Source organism: Biomphalaria glabrata, chromosome 12 (genome assembly GCF_947242115.1).
Source record: "Biomphalaria glabrata chromosome 12, xgBioGlab47.1, whole genome shotgun sequence".
NCBI lineage: Eukaryota > Metazoa > Mollusca > Gastropoda > Planorbidae > Biomphalaria > Biomphalaria glabrata.
This window is the reverse complement of record NC_074722.1, coordinates 20,295,217-20,309,507: the sequence shown is the minus strand read 5'-3', so window position 1 is coordinate 20,309,507 and position 14,291 is coordinate 20,295,217. Positions and strand designations below refer to the sequence as shown.

Genomic DNA, 14,291 nt, shown 5'->3' with positions numbered 1-14,291 from the left:
CAAAACAAAATAATTAATTAACAATAGTTAATTAACTAACTGGTATTTTTTTTTATTGATTCTAGCTAGAAGTTCGCTCCCTAGGCCTAAACTATTGAAGACTTTCACGTCAAAGACGCTCCATTGAACGTGAAAGTCTAATGCTTCCTCCACAGTCCAATGATTTGGTGGCACCAATGGAAGACCCACTACCTAGCTGATCACGTGTCCTTTAGTGTGTACACCGGAGAGACCAAGAAGACTTTCTATTTCTAGTTTGTCAGCCTTTTATGTACAGTTCCAATAGGCCTACAACACAAATCTCATTTGTACAAGTATAATTGGTTGAAAATGTGTACACGTTTTTAAAATATGGGAATGCTACTAAAGGCACAGGTTTAGAATCACTGTTCTTGTTTTTATAAGAAAGTCTACAATTTTATTTTGTAATTCTTAGTAAACAAATATTTTAAAACTGGGTTGCAATGACTCCTAGGAGTAGGTATAACTTCTACATTCAATCTCACTGTCCTTCTGTTGTTTAGGAACAATAAGCAGGGTTTTATTTTAAGTTGTAGAGGTTCTCCTCGAGCGATGCGACTCTGTGCAGCCGCACATTCTGAGCTGCCGCTTTGAGGGGTTGATGTTTTGAGTCGAACCTTTGAAGTAGTTGCATCTATTATGAGCCACAATAAGGTTATTTTTTAATGCAATTTTTGATTACAGTTCAAAGGTCAAGATTATCTTCAAACTTATAACTTAGTTTCTCCGTAATTATTGTTTTGCTCATTCTTTACATACTGAATTGATGTCATTGTATTATCTTTTTGTTATTTCTTTTTTTTTTTAAATTATTAGATGTAGCCTTACATTGCATTATTGTTTCTGTAGCTGGAGAGTCTATAGTGCAAACTTTTAAATATCCTAGACAATAAACTAAATTTTACTGCAAATACTTATTATATCAGCAAAAAAGGGCAGCAAAGATTACGATTTCTGAGAAAACTGTCCTCGTTTAATGTTAGTGAAAAGGCCTTGGCTATGTTTTATCACAGATACAAAGTAAACTCCATAGAATCCTAAATGCTGCTGGTAAAGTCATTGGCAAAAAAACGAACCCCATTTGTGCAGCTGTTTGAGACAAACATCCATAAAAAAGCTAAAATGATTTTTGAAATAAACAAGGTTATAAAGACAGTTTGTGTGGAAACACACACTCAAAATCGGCCCCCGAAGTGGTCCACCCAGGCAGGGAAAAAGGCAGGTATCAATATTTTCAGAAAGAACATCAGAATTAAATTCGATTAAAGACAAATGACAGAGAAGAATGGAGAAAGAAGGTTGACAGATCTTGTGTGGTGCCCCAGCGGTCCAGCGAACCTAAGGATAGGTGAATGTGAAGTTAAATGTGAATCTGGCCTAACTGATGTATTATGATGAATATCTAATTGATCTAATTCCTCAAAAAAAAAAAAAAAAATCATTTAGTTAACAGTTCTCTGGTGGCGATAATATGAAAAATGACTTATTAATTGTTTTAAATTACGTCCAACTTATATGCATACTAAATAGATATTTTCTCTTAAAAAAAAAAGTAAACATTTTTTTTCTGTAAATGTAGTAGCTAGTATGACAGAAATTACTTAACTTAGCAATACAAATGTAAAAAAACAAAACGTTTGCATGAATGCGTTAAAAATATGCCAAATTGGCTATCTCCTCCTATTAAAGAGCCTCCAGTGTTTGTTACTATTAATAGTGAATAGTTGTAAAAGTGGTGTATTTTTATGAAAAAACTGTTTGTTTAAGTAATTTAATAAATTAGATTTTTCGCTTTTAGAAAAGAAAAAAGTAGCCGTTGCATCAGAACTTTGAATGGACTAAAATATTATGATGTTGGATTTTCACTATCTCTTCTAGTTTACAAGATCTAAACGGGACGGACAGACAGACGGGCAGACATTTCACATAAAACTAATAGCGTCTTTTCCCCTTTCGGGGGCCGCTAAAAATCACCCTTTGGGTCAGGATTTTGTGATTTTACCATCACAAAAGAGATAGAAGACACCGATAGCAAAGACAAACAGACACAAACACTCTTGTTCCCCTGGCATTCAAATCATTAAATAGAAACAATCTGATATAAACTTTTCACATGTAAATTATGAGTGAGTCTTGTGTGAATGTACATTTGTTTTTTTATAGTTACAATGTTTTGTTTGGTGTAATGCACAAATTGTAAGACAAATTTCCTTACGGACAATAATAACAATTATTATTTAAAATTCTAAAAGAAACAGAGCAGAGAATATCTCCTAAAGTCCTCCTAGTTCTCAGTCAAGAGGTCACATCAATACTTCCGAGACCAAGTGTGTGACGCGAGGGGAGTCTCTGCTTTCGTTTCTGTCCAATGTTGAAGTGACCTCCAGACAATTTGGTAAGTTGTTCTAATCAGATATTTAGTCTTAGACAATGGATCTATGTGTCATAAATACACGTAGGCTAAAATTACTATTGCTATTGAAGAACAAATAGTTATGGATCTTATTTTTGTGTCCTGACTAATGACTTATATTTACTTATGTAGGTTTAAAACCCAAATATTATTTTCTCCCTAAACTCAATAGATCTAAATACACACACTGACTTCGACTCTATATGTGTCCAAGTTTTTGGTTACATAATGTGATCTATACGCAACTTTGTTACAACTATATCGTATTTTTGTTTAGAAGAGATGAGAAAGGTAACAGAACTGAAAGTATAAATGTATTTAAAATAATTGAATGGCTTTAGAATAGAAACTTGACTAGCTTTACCCAGAACCTAGAACTACTTCAGGCAAAGTGGGGAATGTTAATTGAAATCTAGTATTTTATTAGCAAGCGAAGTAAATAGGTTCTCGGAATAATATTTCTATTAGCCAGTAATTGAACCAATTGGTCGTGTTCTTAATAGTATGAGGTTCGTCTGAATGACGACCATCGAATTCTGTATGCTGTGTAGAACTTTAGTGTCAATAGTTCACGTAGAAGATGTTTTATGTTGAAAAATAAAATGTTTCATTAGTAATCAAGGTTTATATATCACTAATAAGAGAAATCCACGTGACTAGATCTTAATTTGCTTTGTTATTTCCCACTTGGGAATTGACCTCTAATGTATTTAATTGCATATTTTTTTGTAACTTTATCCACCACGTGTTGATACTACTGTTGTTTTTTTTACATTGTCTAATAAACTTTGGAAGTCTTATTATTGATCATAATATCCCATCACTATGTTTTTTTTTATTATTTTCCCTCCACTGTTGTTATCTCATTCCCTTTTACATGTTCACTAATCAAACCTTTTATTTATTTAAACTAAAATCTATGTTTTCTTAAAGTATTGTATGTCGCCTGAGTCTTTGTTTCCCAAACATTAAATGTACCCTGGACTATGGTTTACTGTTAGAACCTGTATAGCAGGCATGTAAAACACGGCTTTCGGGGGCCGCATGCGGCCCGCGACCACCTTGCATGCGGCCCGCTTGGTCACCTCAAAAATTATCAAAATAATGTTAAACTATTACACTGGAAAATAAAAGATGACAAGTTACTTGAAGTGAAGAATTGTATTTGTGAAACGGAACAACGAGATTGAGTCTGCAGTGAAAGCCATCTACATTTTGTCAAACTTAATTGCAAGCCATAGCAAATCATTTAGTGAAAGGAATTTTATGAAGGAGTGTATCGTTAAAGCTGCCGAAGTAATTTGTCCAGAAAAGGTGAAAAGTATTCAAAGTAATTGCGTTAACTATGAACACTGTGGCAGATAGAATAAATGACATGTCAATCAGCTCGCGTGAACAATTAAAGAACAAAATAGATTTTGAATTATTTTCATTGGCTCTCGATGAGTCAACTGATGTACCGTGAGATACAGTAGGAGCTCCTTGTTCTCTGTTCTGAGCATAAGGCCACAACAAGCGAGGAAGAAATAACAGGTGATATTGCAGTACAATTTACCTTTGGTAAAGCTGGCTAGTCTAACAACGGATGGCGCACTAACCATTATGAAATGGTTTTGATGCAAAGCTACTTGCAAAAATAAGAGAGACCAATGCTAATTTTAAATTTGCTCATTTTCAGTGCATCATTCACACAATAAACATAACGCACAAAGCAATTCCAATTCCAACATGTCATAAGACTGGTTTCAGTCAATATCAATTTTATTAGTGCCGTGGCTTAAATCCTCGCCTATGTTCAATGTTTCTGGATGATATTGGACACAAAGTCTGCTGGCTCTCATGTCATATAGAATTGAAGAGATTTGTTGTACTGCGTGAAGAAATTGTATTGTTTCTGAATATGAAAGGTGAACCTGTTGAACATTTCCATACTGACGAATGGGTTCAGGATTTGGCATTTGCAATTGATCTCACTGGTCACCTGCAAGACTTGAATTTGAAACTTCAAAGTAAAGACTAAATTGTCACAACTGCGTGTGATCATGTGAAGTGCTTTCAAGCAAAATTACGACTGTGGATAAACCAAATATGAAGAGAAAATCTTGTTCACTTCTCAACGTGTCAGGAACTAAAAAGATTAAATACGGCTACAACATTTGGTAAATATGTCTTACACCTGGAATCGTTAGTAGATGCTTCCACTGGCCGTTTTCATGACTTCGTTTCATACGAGCAAGAATTTTCGTTGTTTTTATCTCCATTTTCATTTGCTTCTGAAAATGCTGCTGGTAATGTGCAACTAGAGCTCTTTGTTGAAAGAGAAGTATAAAGAGCTGGCTGCGCCAAAATTTAGTTATTTACCTAAACGGTACGTTGAATTGCGGAAATTTGCAGCCAGAATTCTAGCTATTTTTGAAAGCACTGATCTCTGTGAGCAGTACTTTTCTATAATGAAAGCTACAAATCACCTCACCGTTCGAGATTATCTGATCAAAATTTGTCTTCAGTGATGATAGTGTCAGTGACAAACAAACTTCCACCCGATATTAATAAACTTGTATCCCAGTAAGATGCCAAGTATCAGGACAAAGAAAACAAGATTACAAAGAGAGTTTGTGTTACACAAACTCAGAGGCGGCCCCCGTCGTAGTCGGATCCCTGTCGGATCTGCATATTCGCAAATAATATTCAAGAGGTGATTTAATTTTGATGTAAAATGTTTTACACGTTTCGGATGTTCCTTCAGAGTTGAAGATAATTACTTCCTAGTCCAAACCTCCCGCAGGACGACGGGGGATGGGAGCGGGCAGGGTTTGAACCCTGGGCCATCCATAAATCTGAACGACAGTCCAGCGCGCAAACCGCACGACCAGGCAGCCATCCGATGGTCAAAAGTAATAATGTTTCAGAGATTCATTTGCCGTAAATTTAAATTTAAATTTAATAAAAAAATAGTAGATTAGTTTTAGTATATTAAAACATTACAATATTGATCAAAACGTTTGGAAATGAAAATCTACACTTTTTTTTTACACTTTAAGTTTAGAAATTGAAATTCTACATCTTAATCTAGTCTATTTTAGTCTAAACTAGATCTAGAAATTCTAGATCTAGACTCTAAAATAATTTTAATTAGAATATAAATCCAGATCTAGATATACTGTAATAAAAATCTAGATCTAGTTTAAAAAATCTAGATTAGATCTAAATCAAGATATCATTCCTTTTTTAAACGCGAGTCACATAACGAGGCTTAATAAACATTACTATACCGAGTTCTTTTTTTCATTTCATTTGAAGAATTAATTCCATATAACGTCAGAGGGAAAAAAAACACTACGTCACACGGCCTAGCTAGACTAAAAATCGCCTTCATCTATAAGAGCCATTTATCGAGTGTTCATAGACTTTGGTGCACCGAGTGCGTTCTTTAAGCATTTCATTTAAAGAATTCATTCCATATGACGTCAAAGGAAAAAAAACACTACGTCACACGGCCTAGCTAGAATAAAAATCGCCTTCATCATTACGAGCCTTTTATCGAGTGTTCATAGACATTGGTGCACCGAGTGCGTTCTTTTAGCATTTCATTTAAAGAATTCATTCCATATGACGTCAAAGGAAAAAAAAAACACTACGTCACAAGGCCTAGCTAGACTAAAAATCACCTTTATCAACACGAGCCATTTCTCGAGTGTTCATAGACATTGGTGCACCGAGTGCGTTCTTTTAGCATTTCATTTAAAGAATTCATTCCATGTGACGTCAAAGGAAAAAAAACACTACGTCACACGGCTTAGTTAGACTAAAATATGTTTTCATTAATACAAGCAATTTTTTCGAGGGTTAATAGACATTGGTGCACCGAGTGCGTTCTTTTAACATTACATTTAAAGAGTCCATTCATATGACGTCAAAGAAAAAAAATTCCATTACCTCACAATAGGCTAGTACCGGTACCATAAAAAAAAATGTCTTTATTTACACGAGATATTTAACGAGGGTTCATAGACATTGGTGCACTGAGTTCTAATAGATATTATTTAAAAAGGATCAAAGCCACATTGTTTTTGCGTTTTGTCTGTCAGTCGGTCTGTCCGTTATCTTGATATAAAAAAAAACAACTAAAAGTTATTAAAAATTGATTAACCTTTATTTTACGTTTCAAAACATCGCAATAATTTTTAGGTATGAACACAATTGAAAAGTTTATATAATAGATTGTTCCGGATGTTTGTATAAATAGTAAAAGAAAAAGAGAATTTCAGATAAATGTAATACTGTTAATTAAATTTTTTGGATGGTCTCGTATAAAAATTAGATGTACTACAGCCACGTGGAGAGATTTTCATACCTTACTTTGGTGTTTGGATTATGTTTTCCTTAAAAATCGGAACATAATATTAACGATAATTAGATTTTTTAATGTTTTAGGTAGAAAGTTAAATGTACTGTAAGAGAGTAGTGAGTTAAAATATTTTTCATAAAAATCCGTAAAAACATTATTTCGTAAATGAGAAGATTATTTGTTTATTAATTAGAAGAGGGAGTTCAAACAATTATTTGGCGTTAGTAGATTTTTAAATAAATTCGGAAATTTCTGGCGACGATTTGTAAGAAACAAAATCCGGAACTTTCTTTATCGATTACAAAACTTCTATGTTATGTTTTACAAGAAAATTAAATGTCTAAAAAGTAATTTTCAGTAATCAATTCTAGTAAATTACTTTTTTTAAAAGCCTTATGCGATTTCAAACAATCATTAGGCATAATTCATGTTTTATAAAACAATATCCGGAACATTTTTACACTTAATGAAATATAAGTCAGTATAGAGATTATGATTTAGCATTAATATGCTATTTACATAAAAAACGGAACAACATATTATTGATAATGTGTTTTGCAACGTTTAAGCATGGAAATTGAACGTAATATAAGTTAGAAGAGCAAACAAACATTTGTTGGCGTTGATTAGTTTTGCACAAAAAAATCCGGAACAATCAATTTTAGATACTTAAAACTATTGAGATGTTATGGGAGGAACATTAAAGGGAAATCAGATTTTCAATAGCTTTTAGAGTTCTAGTTTTTTAAATCTAATCGTGACGGACAGACCGACCAACAGAAAAAACGCACAAAAATAAGCTTCTTTTATTCGGATGGGGGCACTAAACAAAAAATAAATAAAATCTGATTTTTAAAAAAAGTTTAAGGAATTGGTTTAGCACCTGATTATGTTGCGACGTTACGCTACTGCACGAAAATCGCTGCATAAAAAGTCCATTTAAAAAAATGTGCGTGATATTTACATACAAAGTGCATTATTAGCCTTTATAAACAAACAGAAATGTTTTCTTTTAATTTTAGCAGCTAGTTGACCAGAAAAAACGTCTTTAACTATTATTTGTATTTGTTGTAAACATTTCCTGTACATTTTAAAAATATATTTGACTTAGTGATACTGAAAATACACAAAAATTGTCCATCTTTGTTAGCATATTGTAACATTGCCTCCCTTACATTTACGTAATTGTTTTAGAATTGGTGTATTTTTATGAAAAAAATCGCTTGCATAATTAATTTTATAAATTAAACGGTTTGCCAAAAGTAGCCGTTGCACCTAAACTTTTCAAGCCGGATTTAATGATGAAATAATATTTTTCATATCTCTTCTAGTTTTCGAGATCTGAGTGTGACAGACGGACAGACGGACATTTTGCACAAACCTAATAGCGGCTTTTTCCCCTTACGGGGGCCGCTAAAAATGCGCAATCATAGTAATTTTTAATTACTAAATTGTACTACAAATTTAGCTAAGGGACAGGTATGCCATTAATTATTGTATTATATTGTATTATTTCTAATTTACATAAAACTATTAAGCTATTTTGCAAATGATTTTTGGCTGCGGCCCCTCAGGCCATAGTAAGTTTTTTATGCGGCCCATACACCTTATCGAGTTTGACATGCCTTCTGTATAGTGTCTATGTTTTACTTTTAGAACCTGTACAGTAGTCTTTGTTTTACTTTTAGAATCTGTACACTACAGTGATCTATGTTTTACTGTTAAAACCTTTACACTACAGTGGTCTATGTTTTACTGTTAAAACCTTTACACTACAGTGGTCTATGTTTTACATCTAGAACCTGTACAGTGGTCTATGTTTTACTTTTAGAACCTGTACACTACAGTAATCTATGTTTTACTTTTAGAACATGTACACTACAGTGGTCTATGTTTTACTTTTAGAACCTGTACACTACAGTGGTCTATGTTTTACTTTTAGAACATGTACACTACAGTGGTCTATGTTTTACTTTTAGAACCTGTACACTACAGTGGTCTATGTTTTACTTTTAGAACATGTACACTACAGTGGTCTATGTTTTACTTTTAGAACCTGTACACTACAGTGGTCTATGTTTTACTTTTAGAACCTGTACACTACAGTGGTCTATGTTTTACTTTTAGAACCTGTACACTACAGTGGTCTATGTTTTACTTTTAGAACCTGTACACTACAGTGGTCTATGTTTTACTTTTAGAACATGTACACTACAGGGGTCAATGTTTTACTTTTAGAACCTGTACACTACAGTGGTCTATGTTTTACTTTTAGAACCTGTACACTACAGTGGTCTATGTTTTACTTTTAGAACATGTACACTACAGTGGTCTATGTTTTACTTTTAGAACATGTACACTACAGTGGTCTTTGTTTTACTTATAGAACATGTACACTACAGTGGTCTATGTTTTACTTTTAGAACCTGTACACTACAGTGGTCTATGTTTTACTTTTAGAACCTGTACTGTCTATGTTTTACTTTTAGAACCAGTACAGTGATCTATCAATGTTTTACTTTTAGAATCTGTACACTACAGTGGTCTATGTTTTACATTTAGAACCTGTATATTGGTCTATGGTTTACTTTTAGAACCTGTACAGTGGTGTATGGTTTACTTTTAGAACCTGTATATTGGTCTATGGTTTACTTTTACAACCTGTACAGTGGTCTACGGTTTACTTTTAGAACCTGTATATTGGTCTATGGTTTACTTTTACAACCTGTACAGTGGTCTACGGTTTACTGTTAGAACCTGTATAGTAGTATATGTTTTACTTTTAGAACCTGTACAGTGGTCTTTGTTTTACTGTTAGAACTGTAAAGTATTATATGTTTACTTTTAGAACCTGTACGTTGGTCTTTGTTTTACTGTTAGAACCTGTATAGTAGTATATGTTTTACTTTTAGAACCTGTACAGTGGTCTTTGTTTTACTGTTAGAACCTGTATAGTGGTCTATGGTTTACTTTTAGAACCTGTATAGTACTATATGTTTTACTTTTAGAACCTGTACACTACAGTGATCTATGGTTTACTTTTAGAACCTGTACACTACAGTGATCTATGGTTTACTTTTAGAATCTGTACACTACAGTGGTCTATGGTTTACTTTTAGAACCTGTACACTACAGTGGTCTATGGTTTACTTTTAGAACCTGTACACTACAGTGGTCTATGGTTTACTTTTAGAACCTGTACACTACAGTGGTCTATGGTTTACTTTTAGAGCCTGTACAGTGGTCTATGGTTTACTGTTAGAACCTGTATACTTTAGTGGTCTATGGTTTTCTGTAAGAACTCACTTACCAAATTATTCAATTTTTACTAACTTTACTATTTTAACTGTGAATAGACCTTGATTTTAATGATTTAACTGTATAGAATTTAGCCCTTGTTATGTAGAGAGAGAGTAGTCCTTAAGGGTATGCAGGCACGACATGGCCTAAATTGTGCCGATGTGCCTAAAATCAAAATCAAATCAAATCTAACTGGGACAAAGTAATTTTTTTCACGGAAAAGTAACAATTCAAAAATAAATAGCGGTCAATGTTTGGTCTGGATAAATAAAAAAAAATAATTGTTAAGCATTACAGAAGCCCTGTCACGCTGTATACTATCTTGAAATCTATTAGAATAGATATTAGAATGTCGCGATGAACTAAGAACAACGTAAAAATGTCTTTTTCCAAGTACAAATAAAGAATACGTAAAAAACGAACATAGTGCATCATCTTTGTCTCCAATTTGTGTCCGTACCAGTATTAGTTGGACACTTTTAGAGCGACATCTTTGTCTTCAAGTTGTGTCCGTACCAGTATTAGTTGGACACTTTTAAAGAGACATCTTTGTCTTCAAGTTGTGTCTGTACCAGTATTAGTTGGACACTTTTAGAGCATCAACTTTGTCTTCAAGTTGTGTCTGTAATAGTATTAGTTGGACACTTTTAGAGCGACATCTTTGTCTTCAATTCATGTCTGTACCAGTATTAGTTGGACACTTTTAGAGCGACATCTTTGTCTTCAAGTTGTGTCTGTACCAGTATTAGTTGGACACTTTTAGAGCGACATCTTTGTCTCCAATTTGTGTCTGTACCAGTATTAGTTGGACACTTTTAGAGCAACATCTTTGTCTTCAATTTGTGTCTGTACCAGTATTAGTTGGACACTTTTAGAGCATCATCTTTGTCTTCAATTCGTGTCTGTACCAGTATTAGTTGGACACTTTTAGAGAGACATCTTTGTCTTCAATTTGTGTCTATACCAGTATTAGTTGGACACTTTTAGAGCATCATCTTTGTCTTCAAGTTGTGTCTGTACCAGTATTAGTTGGACACTTTTAGAGAGACATCTTTGTCTTCAAGTTGTGTGTGTACAAGTATTAGTTGGACACTTTTAGAGCGACATCTTTGTCTTCAATTCGTGTCTGTACCAGTATTAGTTGGACACATTTAGAGCATCAACTTTGTCTTCAATTCGTTTCTGTACCAGTATTAGTTGGACACTTTTAGAGCGACATCTTTGTCTTCAATTTGTTTCTGTACCAGTATTAGTTGGACACTTTTAGAGTGACATCTTTGTCTTCAATTTGTGTCTGTACCAGTATTAGTTGGACACTTTTAGAGTGACATCTTTGTCTTCAATTTGTGTCTGTACCAGTATTAGTTGGACACTTTTAGAGTGACATCTTTGTCTTCAATTCGTGTCTGTACCAGTATTAGTTGGACACTTTTAGAGTGACATCTTTGTCTTCAATTTGTGTCTGTACCAGTATTAGTTGGACACTTTTAGAGCGACATCTTTGTCTTCAATTCATGTCTGTACCAGTATTAGTTGGACACTTTTAGAGCGACATCTTTGTCTTCAAGTTGTGTCTGTACCAGTATTAGTTGGACACTTTTAGAGCGACATCTTTGTCTTCAATTTATGTTTGTACCAGTATTAGTTGGACACTTTTAGAGAGACATCTTTGTCTTCAATTTGTGTCTGTACCAGTATTAGTTGGACACTTTTAGAGTGACATCTTTGTCTTCAATTCGTGTCTGTACCAGTATTAGCTGGACACTTTTAGAGTGACATCTTTGTCTTCAATTTGTGTCTGTACCAGTATTAGTTGGACACTTTTAGAGCGACATCTTTGTCTTCAAGTTGTGTCTGTGCCAGTATTAGTTGGACACTTTTAGAGCGACATCTTTGTCTTCAAGTTGTGTCTGTACCAGTATTAGTTGGACACTTTTAGAGCATCAACTTTGTCTTTAATTTGTGTTTGTACCAGTATTAGTTGGACACTTTTAGAGCATCAACTTTGTCTTTAATTTGTGTTTGTACCAGTATTAGTTGGACACTTTTAGAGCGACATCTTTGTCTTCAAGTTGTGTCTGTACCAGTATTAGTTGGACACTTATAGAGCATCAACTTTGTCTTTAATTTGTGTCTGTACCAGTATTAGTTGGACACTTTTAGAGAGACATCTTTGTCTTCAATTTGTGTCTGTACCAGTATTAGTTGGACACTTTTAGAGCGACATCTTTGTCTTCAATTCGTGTCTGTACCAGTATTAGTTGGACACTTTTAGAGCATAATCTTTGTCTTCAATTTGTGTCTGTACCAGTATTAGTTGGACACTTTTAGAGCATCATCTTTGTCTTCAAGTTGTGTCTGTACCAGTATTAGTTGGACACTTTTAGAGTGACTTCTTTGTCTTCAATTTGTGTCTGTACCAGTATTAGTTGGACACTTTTAGAGCGACTTCTTTGTCTTCAAGTTGTGTCTGTACCAGTATTAGTTGGACACTTTTAGAGCGACATCTTTGTCTTCAAGTTGTGTCTGTACCAGTATTAGTTGGACACTTTTAGAGCGACTTCTTTGTCTTCAATTTGTGTCTGTACCAGTATTAGTTGGACACTTTTAGAGCGACATCTTTGTCTTCAATTTGTGTCTGTACCAGTATTAGTTGGACACTTTTAGAGCGACATCTTTGTCTTCAAGTTGTGTCTGTACCAGTATTAGTTGGACACTTTTAGAGCGACTTCTTTGTCTTCAAGTTGTGTCTGTACCAGTATTAGTTGGACACTTTTAGAGAGACATCTTTGTCTTTAATTTGTGTTTGTACCAGTATTAGTTGCACACTTTTAGAGCATAATCTTTGTCTTCAATTTGTGTCTGTACCAGTATTAGTTGGACACTTTTAGAGAGACATCTTTGTCTTTAATTTGTGTTTGTACCAGTATTAGTTGCACACTTTTAGAGCATAATCTTTGTCTTCAATTTGTGTCTGTACAATTATTAGTTGGACACTTTTAGAGCGACATCTTTGTCTTCAATTTGTGTCTGTACCAGTATTAGTTGGACACTTTTAGAGCGACATCTTTTTCTTCAATTTGTGTCTGTACCAGTATTAGTTGGACACTTTTAGAGCGACATCTTTGTCTTCAATTTGTGTCTGTACCAGTATTAGTTGGACACTTTTAGAGAGACATCTTTGTCTTCAAGTTGTGTGTGTACCAGTATTAGTTGGACACTTTTAGAGCGACATCTTTGTCTTCAATTCGTGTCTGTACCAGTATTAGTTGGACACTTTTAGAGCGACATCTTTGTCTCCAATTTGTGTCTGTACCAGTATTAGTTGGACACTTTTAGAGCGACATCTTTGTCTCCAATTTGTGTCTGTACCAGTATTAGTTGGACACTTTTAGAGAGACATCTTTGTCTTCAAGTTGTGTCTGTACCAGTATTAGTTGGACACTTTTAGAGCGACATCTTTGTCTCCAATTTGTGTCTGTACCAGTATTAGTTGGACACTTTTAGAGAGACATCTTTGTCTTCAAGTTGTGTCTGTACCAGTATTAGTTCGACACTTTTAGAGAGACATCTTTGTCTTCAAGTTGTGTGTGTACCAGTATTAGTTGTACACTTTTAGAGCGACATCTTTGTCTTCAAGTTGTGTGTGTACCAGTATTAGTTGGACACTTTTAGAGAGACATCTTTGTCTTTAAGTTGTGTCTGTACCAGTATTAGTCGCACACTTTTAGAGCACCATCTTTGTCTTCAATTTGTGTCTGTACCAGTATTAGTTGGACATTTTTAGAGCGACATCAACCTTAATTGATATTGTACGACTCTGTACCCAAGCTCTCCGCAACACCGCGCCAACCAACTCAAAGAACTACACAACCAACTCAAAGAACTTGACGACTCAGAGCTCTAAATTAACGGGACACTTTAATGTTCAATAAATCAACAGCCAAAACTTAACAATGGGCAACTTGTAACACCAAATGTACAAATGCTTCACTGTAGATAGCCGTACCGCCGTATCAAACTCTTTTGGCCTCTCCGCTTCGTTTCGAACTTGTACTCAATTCTCTGCTCTGGACCAACTTCACGCTGGACTCACTGTACCGAACTAAATCTTCAATGGTGACTTCGACTCGTACTCGTGAAGTTGTAAAGTGATCGCTCTTTATGTAAGGTCCCCGATGATCATCTCGAAATCAAGGAACGTTACTC

General features: G+C 34.4%; 1 protein-coding gene across 1 annotated transcript in view; it reads left to right on the top strand.

The window, feature by feature from the left end:
• Positions 1-1,478: 1,478 nt before the first annotated feature.
• The window catches only part of LOC106054736 (noelin-3-like), a 94,686-nt gene continuing 81,873 nt past the window's right edge, over positions 1,479-14,291 (top strand). Inside the window, exon 1 of the mRNA XM_056005346.1 lies at positions 1,479-2,416. The gene's annotated coding sequence lies outside the window, so the exon portion shown is untranslated. The remainder of the gene's footprint in view (positions 2,417-14,291) is intronic.